The 13,925-nt window shown below is 43.5% G+C and overlaps 1 protein-coding gene across 6 annotated transcripts in view; it reads left to right on the forward strand.

Annotated features, from left to right (window-relative positions):
• Positions 1–13,925, forward strand: part of LOC131810247 (conserved oligomeric Golgi complex subunit 2-like) — a 58,061-nt gene that overhangs the window by 26,670 nt on the left and 17,466 nt on the right. For 2 of the 6 annotated variants that reach the window (XR_009345499.1, XR_009345495.1), the window contains exons 6-8: positions 1,181–1,289; positions 2,106–2,285; positions 3,931–4,058. The gene's annotated coding sequence lies outside the window, so the exon portion shown is untranslated. The other 4 variants (XR_009345498.1, XR_009345497.1, XR_009345500.1 and 1 more) reach the window with 4 other exon arrangements.

Raw genomic sequence — 13,925 nt, forward strand, 5'->3', positions numbered from 1 at the left:
GCCTTCCAGTGTTCTTCCCGTCTTTGCTGTTGCTGCTGTGCTCCTCAGATAGAAACACCTCAGTGAGCTCTGTGTCTACAATCCTGTCCCTTTGCAGCACTGTCCTTGATAAACAGATATTGTGCGCTTTCTTGCTCAGAATTACCTTGGAGGACTTTTTTCTCCAGAAGAGTAGCTCTGAGCTCTGGAGTCAGGAAAGCCAGAGCAGAGTCAGCGCACGGTAAATCCATCATGCTCTTCTAGGCCCAGAAATGCCGAGATAAGGATAAATAGGAAATGCGCATGGGATCAGTCAGTAGAGGTTGGGATTAGGCTTCTTCATTGGTCATGCCCAGCGCCTGCCTTCCCTCCACACCAGTTCTGATGCTCTGGGACGGAGCACACCGTGGCAGGTCTCCAGACATTTTTGGGTTTCCTTACAGTGTGTTTCCTCACTACCTGACTGCCCATCCTCAGATGTGGGATGCCTCATAGAGCCCAGCAGGGGCTTTGGGGTCTTTGTTGTGTTTTTTTTTTTTTCTTTCACTGTTCGGCTTCCTTTTGAATGGGGTTGACACTTTCTAATGTGGGGGGCAAGAGGGAAGTGTATCCAGTCCACTTGATGGCAGATGCACTGTGAGTGATTTCTCACCAGCTCCAGGAGCACCGAGCTTGCTCTTTCTGCCGTTGGGTAAATGTAAACTTGGAGTCCGCTGCTCTGAGCGATTTCCCAGGTTGCTGCTAGGCGGTCAGTTTTAGCTGATTGAGGAGACAGCAGTAGTTGGTACTGGGGAGGTACTTGGGAGGGAGAATGAGGCAGGCAGAGAAGAGGGGGATTCGCGTATGAACGGTAGGACAGGGCAAGAGAGAGGAGGGGGTTAGAGAATGGGAGAAGAAGGGAGAAGAAGGGCACGAATGGGAGAGCCCGAGGAACGTGGTGGAAACATGCAGTTGTACCCACACTGACCTAAAATAGCTCCATCCCCTTGCCTGGGCCCTGTGGCCCGGGCCAGGCTGCATCGGTGGCTTCTATGACCTCCCCGCTCCTCACCCCTCGCACCTGGGGCCTGCTGCACAGACAGTTTGTCCTGAAAATTGATGGCGTGCAGGTGCAGGTGCCTGAGCGCTGTAAGGCATGGGGGGCGGTGGGGGTGGCAGGTTTTAACTTTGGGAATTACACTTCTCTAATTGTCTCTACTAGCCCTCTCTGGACTAGAGAGATTTTGGAGAGAATTGCCACAGAATTTAACCAGTTACAGTTTCATGCTGTTCAGAGCAAAGGCATGCCTCTTCTGGACAAAGTAAGACCAGTAAGTGTTGGTTTCGATTTTCAATTTGCTGTTTGCGAATTTCCTGGATGATTTTGATTTGACCTAGCATTGCCCCCTGATAATTGCTACTTTACAGGATTTTGAAGCTAGCTTTGAATTTTTTTTTTTCAGTATCTCCTGCTTGGGACCCTTCTTCCATTATGTCACACTAGATAGATTTTGTGTAAAGACACAAGCGTAGTCTCCAAACTATGCAAGTAAAATTAATTCTGAATTACATGTAACTTGACACATCATATGATGTAGTCGGAGTTCATTTATCCAAAGCCCTTGACTGGGTTTAAATGCACGTTTGTCAGATTTACTCCGTAGCTTAAGAGGCAAATAACTTTTTGTCATTCCGTAATTGTCTAAACTTCACTTTGATGAAGCCGACTTACTTTCAAAGAAATCATACGGAGGGGACGCCTCAGTGGCTCGGTCAGTTAAGCCACTGCCTCTGGCTTAGGTCATGATCCCAGGGTCCTGGGATCAAGTCCCACCTTGGGCTCCTTGTTTGGCAGGAAGCCTGCTTCTCTTTCTGCCTATGCCTCCTTATGTGCTTGTGCTCTCTCTCGACAAATAAATAAATAAAAACCTTTAAAAAAGAAAGAAAGAAAGAAAGCAATCATGGGGAGAAGAGATTCATTGTTATTCTTTAGGAAATGTTGGGATTTTAATCTTACATATATTCTGGTAGAATTAGAGGCTCGATTTATATATATAACACATATGTATATAAATTATACACATATATTGGAGCTTTTAGAAACTGTTGTGCCTGGACCTTCTTTCCTGGTCTCTCTGTTCTTGCAGCGTATAGCCCACATTACGGCCATGCTGCAGCAGTCCCTGGGAGGCCTGTTGCTAGAAGGGCTTCAGACTTCCAATGTGGACATCATACGGCACTGCCTCCGGACTTAAGCTACATTTGACAAGACACGGGATGCAGAGGCGTTCGTTGGTCAAGTACTGGTGAAACTGTACATGGATGAGGTTTGTGCTCCCATGCACCTCATTCCACAAACACAGAGCATCTAATCTGGCTTCGTTTCTTGACTGGGTGCGAGAGAGCTCAGGGCTCTTCCTTGAAGATGCTCTTAGTTCCTGCTCTTCTGGATGTAAGAAAAGGTTGGTCCCGCTTGGAGCCCATCAGCATGGCAGGAATCAGGCATGCGCTCTTTTCTCTTCCAGTGATGCCATAACTCAGGGATCATCTTAATTTAGTAGGGGTGAGGGACTTGCCTCGGAAGAAGGTACGGATCAGAACATTTTCAGGCCAATTTCCATTTCCATAAGTTATACGTTAATGAAGTTGCTGAAAAGCGTGACCCCACCAAGGCGCCCGTGCCCACTGGAGGAGCTGGAAGACAGCTCTGTGCGCAGGGAAAGTCTGTGAGGGGAGGCGTCTTCGCAGAATTGATGTGGCTTAAGTCTTGAAGACCATGGGGGAGTTTGCCAGGCTAGGAAGGTGGGAGGGAGGGAATATTCAAAGATAAAGGGCTTTGAAGGGCGAGTTAGCGGGGTAGTACCTTAAGTCCGGAACTTGGTTACCCAGTGTTCTTGACCTATAAGGATACAGTTAAATATAGGGAGTCAGTGTATCCTGCCTCTGAGCAGCCGGAGTATGGGCTGCACCATGTGAGACCACCAGCAATCAGCAGCTTCCAACGTAGAGAGCATTGGTTTCATCTAGTTCAGGCTGACAGAAGTTATGAAGCCAGTCTCAGCGTTTGAGGGCTTTCTTCCAGTCACCTGCCAGTGCGAGTGTTCTTTCTGTCCGGTAAGTATAAAGCTACCCACCATGACTTCAGGATGAAAGGCTTCCAGTTTTAAAACGAGACAGTATCCCAGTGATAGAAGTGAAATTGAAGGATTAATTTCAGTAATCTTCTCAGCTTCATTAAGACTACTAAAAGTAAATGATCTGTCAGTTCTTTGTATGTATCCTATTATAGTTCATAGCTCTCTCTGTGGGGGTGAAAAAGATTACATTATTCTTTGTCACTAAGTGAAAATATTTTAGTTGTTTAATTTATGCCCTTTTCATTGAACTGAATCTAATATGCTAAATTAGGGAAGTACTTTACGTTTCCGTGTCGTTAAGTGAACTGTGGCCACGTTTGTATTTTAAGTTTGTATGCTTGTCATTCACCTCCTCCAACTCAGCCTCACCAAAAAAATAAAATACTAAAGCAAAATAAGATGTGTTTTCTTCCATCACTTTCCATCTCAGCCCTTCCCTGTTCTGGAGACGGTAGAGGATAAGGCCAGGGTGAAGATGGTACAGAGCTGTTGTCTGCAGATACAGTATTTCGCTTTTAAGCTCAGAAGGGAAGCAAATGAGTGTGTGTGATGTTTTAGCTTCAGGCCAGTCTCTGTCCCTCAGCCTCTGTGTCCCCCAGGGTTGGAGCAGTATTCCCAAATCCCGGGACCTAGATTTTCATGCCATTGTTACTTACCTCCTGTTTAGAAAGCATACTGAGTGGGGAGGAGGAAGAACGAAGTGCATTTGTAAGGTTTACTCGATTCTTTTCTCTGTAGTGTATAGTTCATACTTCTCTTTTAGGTGCTTTAAAAACAAACAAAAACACAAACAAACAAACAAACAAATAAAATAAAACGCTCTTCCTTCTGCTAGGTGATTGTAGAGCAGATCGTTGAGTCTCATCCGGACGGCCTGAAGATCATGTATGCTAATAAGCTCCTGGAGTTCGTTCCTCACCACTGCCGCCTTCTTCGAGAGGTCACAGGAGGAGCCATCTCAAGGTGACGTAAAATGCTGTGTATGCACCTGAGCTCAGTTTAGTGACCACCTGTCACCTCCTCATGTGCCGCTGATCCCTGGCTGTCCTGTCTGACCCGGGAACGTGGGAACGTGTGCTCTTCCCTATTTGTTACCAGTGCTGTGAGGCAGGTGTCGCTTGCCTGGGTTTACAGGGAAGGGAATGAAGAGTGTGGACGAATCTCAACGGTGACATTTGTGTGACTCCAGAGCCTCTGCTTTTCTCTTGTCTATACTTTCTCCTTAACCAGGTTCAAAATCAGAATTGGTTTCCTTCCATTATTGTGATGTCATCATCGGTCTAGAAATACCAATTCATTTTAATTCAACACGTTTTATACTGATGGCAATTAAAGTCATGTTCGGTTTTCCCTCCCTCTCTTATTTCATTTCCATGGCTTTCCATTTCTGTTTCATGAATATCCCATTACCTTCCACCATCTCCGTCATCCCAGTCCAGACCTTTGTCGCCTTTTGTTCGAGGGTAGCGGGCTCTCCCCACCTGGTCTCCCAGCTCCACCTGTCCCTCTTCATTGCAGCCTTCAGCTGTCCCACCTGCCCAGAGCTCTGCAGCCTTCCTGAGTCGCTCGTGGCTTCTCATCGCCCACAGAGGAGCATCCAGTCTTCCTGCGCAACCTGTGACCCTTGGTGCTGGAGTCCTAGTGGTTCTCCGCTGTAGAACTTTTTACTGTGGAACTTTCCCCCATACCACTATGGGTCTTGGCCAGACAGGAGCGCTTGACCTTCCCTAACACACCTGGTACAGAAGATCCCTGACTTCACCTTGGTTCAGTTTATGGTTTTTTGACTTTTTATAATAGTGCAGAAGTGATATGCATTTAGTTTGGATCTTTTCCCAGGCTGGCGATCTACAGTAGGGTCCTCTTTTGTAATGCTGGGCAGGGGCAGCGAGCACAGCCCCCAGGCAAACCACGTGATCACGAGGGTCAGCAACCAACACACTTGAACCGTCCTGTTCTGGCTTTCAGTGCACTGTTCAGTAAGTTACATGAGATACCAGACATTTTATTGTGAAATAGGCTTTGTGTTAGAGGATTTTGCCCAATTGTGCAATACTGTAAGTTTCTCAACACATTTAAGTTAGGCGGGGCTAAGCTCTGATGTTCAGTCGCTTAGGTGTTTTCCATGCATTTTCAACTAAAGAGATTTCCAGCTGAACAATGGGTTTATTAGAAGCCGAGGCCGTCATAAGCTGAGGAACATCTGTCTATACTGTGCGCCTCTGTGTTTTCCTTCATTGCTTCCTGTCTCATATCCCTTTGTCTTTCTGTTGATCTGTCACTCCACATGAAGCTCCAGTCAAATACAACTTCTTTTGTTTTTAGGTTATTTATTTATTTACTTATTAGAGAAAGCATAAGCAGAGGGGGAGGCAAGGAGTATAGCAAGCTCCCCACTGAGCAGGGAGCCCAATGTGGGACTCGATCCCAGGACCCTGAGATCATGAGCTGAGCCACCCAAGCGCCCCCAGGCTATGGTTATTTCAAGAAAAAGTCCTATTTGTGAATTCTTCATCTAGTGAAGATGAATTAAAATCAGAAAGTCAACTCTGCCACCTTTAAAAACCCAGGAACAAAAAAAAATTCCACGACCAGGTATAACCCTATACAATTTTTAAATTGGAGAACGACTTTGACCAATAAACCAGGGCTTAGTTCATGAGACTATGTCAATGAGCTTATACCATCCCATGTCCTCGTCAAACCCTCATGTCTGGGAGATGGAGGGACATCTTCATCTTCAGAGCTACTATTAGTGAAAAAGGTGGAGACAATACTGACTGAGTCCCTCCTTCAGCAGGAGAGCCAAAAACACCTTGCCCCTCCATAATCCCAAATGAAAATAAACATCTCAGGGCACCTGGGTGGGTTAAGCTTCTGCCTTTGGCTGGGATCGAGCCCCACGTCGGGCTCTTTGCTCAGCGGGGAGCCCACTTCCCTCCTTCTCTCTCTGCCTGCCTCTCTGCCTACTTGTGATCTCTGTCTGTCAAATAAATAAAATAAATAAAATCTTTAAAAAAGAAAAGAAAAGAAACATCTCATTTTACTAGTGTGCAGCAGTGACTATGCAGGAGAAATTATTATTATATTATTATTATTATTAAATGATATTATTATTATTATTATTGTACCATATTGTTAACCTTTTGAATTCGGACACCTAAAATTTTTAATAAAATATGAAGGCCTTTTTTTTTTAAGATTTTATTTATTTGAAAGACAGAGATCACAAGTAGGCAGAGAGGCAAGCAGAGAGAGGACGAAGCAGGCTCCCCACTGAACAGAGAATCCGATGCGGGGCTTGATCCCAGGACCCTGGGATCATGACCTGGGCTGAATGCAAGAGGCTTTAGCCCACTGAGCCACAAAGGCGCCCCATGAAGGCTTTTTTTTGTTTTTTTAAAGATTTTACCTATTAATTTGACAGAGAGATCACAAGTAGGCAGAGAGGCAGGCAGAGAGAGAGAGAGGAGGAAGCAGGCTCCCCGCTGAGCAGAGAGCCCGACGTGGGACTCGATCCCAGGACCCTGGGATCATGACCTGGGCTGAAGGCAAGAGGCTTTAGCCCACTGAGCCACCCAGGTGCCCCATGAAGGTTTTTTTTTAAAGAAAAAAAACTTCAGACTATATCTTTATCCTAGAAGTTCCCCCTACAACTGGCTTCTGTCTTGGCCAACATTTAGCCATTCAGATAAAGTCCGTATTTAGTGCTTCGTGTGTATGCATGTGTAAAATAAGAGGACAGTCATAAATCTTTAAGATTGTGTATAATAACCGTGAAATAAGGATTCTTGATACACAAGGTCTCGCCTGGGGAAAACAGTTGGAGAACAGTATGCAGTTTTCAAATGACGGAGAGGAAATACGCATTCGGTTATGAGAAAGGGAAGGAGAACAAGACCAAATATTAATAAAAGGGAAAAAAGCATTTTCTGCCATCTTTCCGTGCCATAGTAACAGTGTGAACAAATGTCCCACAGATCTCCTAAAGAACATTAACACTGCTGAAAGGGGGGGCGAAGGCCAGGTTCTTAGGAGGCCCTGCACCAAAGTCATCGTCCCGTTTCCTCACTGTGATGACGAAGCATGAGTACATTGGCAAATTTGAAATTATTGATGACCACAGAGCTGGGAAAACTGCTGTGAACCTCACGGGCAAGTTAAACAAGTGTGGCATGACCAGCCCTAGACTTGTATAACTGAAAGATCTAGAAAAGTGGCAGAATATTTCCATCCCCTCAGTTTGGTTTCACTGCATGGAAAAATTCTTCTGGCATCATGCACCATGAAGAAGGAAGAATCCAGGCAGGAGGGAAAATCCTGGGATTCCTTTTTCCTAGAAATATAATATACATGGCACGTGAAAAAAAAAGGAAAATAAATTACAGTCAACTAATGTTGACAAGGGTGCCAAACAATTCAATGGGGGTAAGAACAGTATTTTACTCCCAAGCAGCCACATGCAAATAATGAAACAGGAGTCCTGCCTCACACCATACAGAGAAAATAACCCAAAATGCATCAAAGACATAAATGTAAGCATTAAAATGATAAAGTTCGAGATGCCTGGGTAGCTCAGTTGGTTGGACGGCTGCCTTCTCCTCAGGTAATGATCCCGGAGTTCCCGGATCGAGTCCTGCATCAGGCTCCAAGCTCCACGGGGAGTCTGCTTCTCCCTCTGACCTTCTCCTCACTCATGCTCTCTCTCATTGTCTCATTCTCAAATAAATAAAATCTTTTAAAAAATAAAAATAAAGTAAAATGATAAAGTTTTCAGAAGAAAACACAAAGGTAAATGTTAGTGGTCTTGAATCTAACAACGGCTCCTCAGCCAAACACCAAAGTCAAGCAACTTAAAAAAAAATAAACAAATAAATGGGACTCAACCAAAATATCCCAGTTTTGTGCTTCCAAGGACCCCATTGACAAAGTCAAAAGACAAGCCACAAATGGAAGAAAATATTTGCAGGTCATATATAAGGAACATGCCTTCAGACTGTGTGAAGAATTCTTACAACTCAAATAAAAAGACAACCAAGTTAAGAAATGAGCAAAGAGGGGCGCCTGGGTGGCTCAGCGGGTTAAGCTGCTGCCTTCGGCTCAGGTCATGAACTCGGAGTCCTGGGATCGATCCCCGCGTCAGGCTCTCTGCTCAGCAGGGAGCCTGCTTCTTTCTCTCTGCCTGCCTCTCTGCCTGCTTGTGATCTCTCTCAAATAAATAAATAAAATCTTTAAAAAAAAACGAGCAAAGAACTTGAATATACATTTCTCCAATATTCAAATGTATACATTAATATATAAATGTATATATAAATATATTTTACATTATCATATATTTATATAAACATTTATGTAAATATATTTACATTCTTAAATATGTATTTAAATATAAATAAAATATGAAATATATATATTTAAAGATACATATAAGGTATATATAAAATATATGGGACAATAAGCACGTGAAAATATGCTCAACATCACTAATCATTCGGGAAATGCAAATCAAAACCATGGTGAGATACCACCTCCCACCCTCATGGATGGCTACTATCAAAAAACCCAAAAGCAGGTGTTGGAAGGATGTGAAGAGCTGGAACCTGTAAATTGCTGGTGGGCTTGGAAAATAGCGCAGCCACATTAGAAATGGTTTAGTAGCTCCTCAAAATGCAGAACACAGAGTTGCCATATGACACACCAATATCACTCCTGTGTATAGAGCCAAGAAAAAAACTATGCTCACACCAAAACTTGTGCATGAAGGTTTAGGGTTTATTCGTAATAGTGAAAAGGTGAGAACAACCCAGATGTTCATCAACTGATGAACAGATAAATAAAATGTGATCCACCCAGCCAGTGGAATATTATTCAGCTTTGAAAAGGAATAGAATTTTGATATGTGCCACGACACAGAGGAGCCTTGAAAACATTCTGCTGATTGAGAGAAGTCAGTCACAGAAGACCACATACTGCATAATTTGATTTATATGGAATTTCCAGAATAGCTAAATCTACAGAGACCGAAAGTAGATTAGCGGTTGCCTAAGACTGGTGGTGATGGCTAAAGTTTTCTTTTGAGGATGATGAAAATGTGTAGGTAGTTCAGTATAGTATAGTTAACTATAGTGAAAGCCATTAAATTGTCCACATTAGATGGTGAGTGGTATGGCCTGTGAATTATATCTCAATTAAGCTGTCATCGAAAAATGCAAAGAACTTCTATATTTATCAAGTAGAAAAAGAATGAACTTGATTAAAAACATCAAAAATGGGGAAAATAAAAACAAACAAAATAAGATGGAAGGAATAAAATCATGACTGTTTATCATTAATTTAAATGTGTACAGACTGACTTTTTCTATTAAAGCACCTATCAGGGGGTTACAGATCCACGCTGTTCAAGAAACATACTTAAAATGCAAAAGGGATTGAGAATGTATCAGGTGAGGAGATACCATGCAAAAGAGAAAGCCGGAATGGCAAAATTCATCGCAGACAAGTTGGGTCTAAAGTTATAGGTACTAAGATGAAGAGGGACATTTTTAAAGGCAGAGTTTGGAAAGAAGATGTAAAAGGTATAAGCAGGTATACATCTAACAACATAATACCTAAAGACTCTAAAAATGCAATAACAAGGTAAAATTTTAGCTTTTCAAATGGGAGTATCTACTAGAAGGAGGGAAAAACAAGGACACAACAGAAAATAGACATCCTGGGGCGCCTGGATGGCTCCGTGGGTTAAAGCCTCTGCCTTCGGCTCAGGTCATGATCCCAGGGTCCTAGGATCGAGCCCCACATCGGGCTCTCTGCTCCGCGGGGAGCCTGCTTCCTCCTCTCTCTCACTCTCTGCCTGCCTCTCTGCCTACTTGTGATCTCTGTCTGTCAAATAAATAAATAGAATCTTTAAAAAAAAAAGAAAATAGACATCCTTATTTCCCTCGGAAAACATTTCTTTCTTACACCTAAGGAAAGCCATATTTGTAAAGATTAATTGCATACTAGGCAACAAAGGAAACCTTTACAAGCCTTCCAAATTAAAGATTTAAAGAACAGTTCTTTGATCACAATCCAGTAGAATCAGAATTAGATAACCTGGTAAAAAAAATTGAAACTACATACAAGTGAAGAAATACAGTCTTCAGTCAAAGAAGAAATCATAAGACGACTGAAGAAAATCTTGAAAGCAATGGAAAGGAGATTATTTCATAACAAAACTTACAGAAGACACCAGAAGTTATACTCTAAGGAGACTTTAGTGTCAAATGTCATCAATTTCAAACATTTTTTTGAATAAAAGAAACTACTCATTACCCATCAGAAAAGGGCAGCTCAATCAAAAGAAAGGAAGTAATTATAATAAAGATAAATTTTTTAACTAATAAAAAATATGAGGGACAAATAAACTCAAAGTTGTTTTTATGAAAGACTAATGAAATAATAAAAAAAAAACTTCACATGCCCTATTTAGGATAAGAGAGGGGGAAGATGGGGTGTGGGAGGAGGTGGGGAGAGAGGGAAGGGGAATGGGGAAAGGGGGGTTTCAGGGAGGAGGGGACAGAGAGAGGGAGAGAGTTGCAAAACAGATAAGGGTTGGGAACAGAGATATAAAAGCAATTGCATAATATAAAAGAATCACTAAACTGCAAGGCACTTTATACTAATCAATTTGATAACCTAGAAGAAACGATGATTTCCTAGGAAAACAAAATCATCCAAATGATTCAAGAATGGAAAATTCAGATGAGTTCCAAGATCAGACAGGTTTGCAGCTGGATAACTGTCATTCTACTGTTAAATGGCAACAGGCAATTAAACAATAATAAGTCAATTCACTTGATGACGCTGAGCACAATTTTAATACCCAAACCTGAGAGGGAGGAACGGGGAAGCTATTAACAAATCTGGCTTAGGACAGATTAGTTAACAGAAACTGAACTAATGTTAGCAAATAACAGAAGTCAGGCATCTATCAAAGGACTATATCCTGAGACCAACTTGGATTCATTCCAGGAAAATAAAGGGAGCTCAAGACCAGAAAATCAATAAGATTTACCTCATCACTAAATTAACTGTGAAAAAACTCTTAAGACCATAGCAATAAATGCATTTGATAAAAAATAAAGGCACCTGATAAAAGGTGAGCAGCCATTCTTTATAAAAATGAAGATATAAACAGAAGGACGTTATGCAGGAGGGATTCTTAACCGGGAAGCACTAGATCAAGAGGTAGATAAAATGAGCCCATATTTGTCAAACAGTGACAGAGCCCCATGCGTGTGTGGATAGAGTCGAATGAGCTCATGGATGAGCACCAGGCTGTCAACAGGTATTATAGGGACAAAGGCAGCGGTGAGGAGAGGAGAGTCTTAACAACAGGGAAGAAGGTAAAAGGAGGATTGCAGTTAAAAATGGTGCATGATACAAACACATGCAAATAAGACCGGATATTTTCCCGTATATAGTTTTTTAAAACCCTGCACACATTACTGGAACTACCAACTCTTTCAGCTCCGCAGCCCTCGCGTGCTTTTCCAGTACCAGGATGCAGGGGTAGATCCTCCGTTGGTGAAATCCTATGTCATTGTACTCCTAAAGGGACAGGTGAAACAGCGCAGGGGCTGGAGGTCGGAAATCAGGCATCGCTGCGCCCACCCCAGCTCCCTGCTCGCCCAGCCCCCACTCTGAAGCAGCGGGCACTTGGAGCTGTTAAGAAGCAGGGATCTGAGCAGTTCTCTGGTTTCCCCTGGAGCCATCTGCATCCATCATATTTCCCACAGCTCTCCCTGAGTGTTGGTGCTGGCTCCCCCCGAGTGTTCCCTTAACTCCTAGCACACCCTTCTTATGAGAGCACCTAGTACTCCCCGTCACATGCATCCATTGATCCACTTTGTGCTGGTTGAGGGCTGGAGCCCCCTCCTGTTAACTCCTCAAGTCCGTTTCTAATGCAGCAGCACCTGGCACTTAAGCACCCTGTCAGTACCTGCCAAATGAATGAAATGTACTCAAAACATAGTATGAAGTCTGCGTTTTGAAACTCCTTTTTGGAGCCATTTGCTATCATTTTCCCAGGCAATTTAAAAAATTTCCAGCCTTGCTGCCAATAACCTGAAGGGGTAAAGGAATGCCGGCGTGCCCCATGGGACATGTCACTCTGGATGGTCCTTCGGCAGCAGGGACTTTGATCGCGCTCTTCCAAACCCAGCAGGATGGTGGAATGGGTACGTGGCTGAGTGCCTCCAGGGTCTGACCCTGTGTGACAACACCCGGTGCCTGCAGCTGCCCTCTGGAAGGTGTTGCTTTTGCGGCAGAGCCGGAGGGCACCAAGCGTGTGTCTGTCTCCAAAGTCCTGGGCACCACATCACAATGCCTTCCTGAGAAGCAGAATCAAGGACAGTTGCTGATCTTCATTCCTTCCCACCAAAGGTATCTCATACACCATCTTTGGAAGTTGGAGCCAGGGGGCGCCTAGGTGGCTCAGTCGGTTAAGTGTCTGCCTTCAGCTTAGGTCATGATCCCAGGGTCCTGGGATCGAGTCCCACACATTTGCCTCCCTGCTCAGCGGAAAGCCTGCTTCTCCTTCTCCCTCTGCCATTCCCCCCACTTGTGCTTTCTGGCTCTCTGTGTGTCAAATAAGTGAATAAAATCTTTTTAAAAAGCTTGGGCCATACTCTTTAGCCATTCTACTTTCCCTGGGGTAATTTGCCACCTCCCTGAATTTACCTGCATCTTTCCCAAAATCTACTTATCTTCCAGCCTTCGTGACCATAATGAGTCTATAAATTTTCAATAGACAGTGTGAACTTACACTTGCTAATCTTTGCATAACATGCACCTCTTTCGATCTCAAAGAAAAGCTTCTCACCGCAATGGTCTCTAATCTACAATTAGGTTCTGTTCTGGGATCCCACTGGAATTCTACACGCCTGTCCCCTAAGATGCCATAAATTGTGGTCCAGTTTCCCAGCCAGCCAAGGAAAGCACATGGAAAATCTTGCTGAAGTATGAGTAAGAGCCAACGAAAGGGAACATATTTATCTGCCTCGAATGCTGGGACCTGAGGAAAGCAAGTTTTATTACAGACAAATCAGGAAGAAGGTGCAGATTGCTTTTTATGTCACTCTGGAGTGGAGGTCTGCCATTGATCATTAAGGCCATTTCCTGCAACGCACTCACCAAAGTGATACTCACTTCGGAGTGGACAAAACTTAGGAAATGGCCAAGGGGAGCTCTGCTTACACTTTACACTCTCAGCATTTATTTGTATTAATTTCTTTATAGGGCAGTATAGAAACATGAGACCACATTGAAAAAGCAAAGCTTGTCATCCTGTGGCCTTGGGTCAAGAATAGAGATAGTGCTGCTCATGTCAGTTTCAACCTCCAGTGGCCAAGGGTTTGATCTGATGCTCTTTCAAGTTTTCCCCATAGCCTTTCTCAAGCTCAATGGCCAATGATCCCACAGGAGGAGATTTTAGGGCCCTCTCAAACTTCTGTTTCGCTATCTCTCCCCAGCCTGCTTCCTCTGCAAAAGTCACCACTTTGCCTGTGCATCTACCACCTCTTAGAGCTTTTGGAATCAGCCACGAATTGCAGTGCTGATTCCTTCCATGACCACATATTGTTTACAGGAAAACTCTTCTTCGTTATGCCTTGCCAGTCAGAGTGACGGTTTCATCCGCAACCTGGACCAGGTTCGGGAATGTTCTACACATAAATGTGAGCAAATGTCTTCTGTATTGAGAGACATGTACATTCTGTAAATGGACTCTATTGAAAAACCAATACATAGGGTACACTTGTGTCCTGACCCAGCTGGAAGGAGGCACTTTAT

The sequence above is a fragment of the Mustela lutreola genome, chromosome 10 (genome assembly GCF_030435805.1).
Source record: "Mustela lutreola isolate mMusLut2 chromosome 10, mMusLut2.pri, whole genome shotgun sequence".
In the NCBI taxonomy this organism is placed as follows: Eukaryota; Metazoa; Chordata; class Mammalia; order Carnivora; family Mustelidae; genus Mustela; species Mustela lutreola.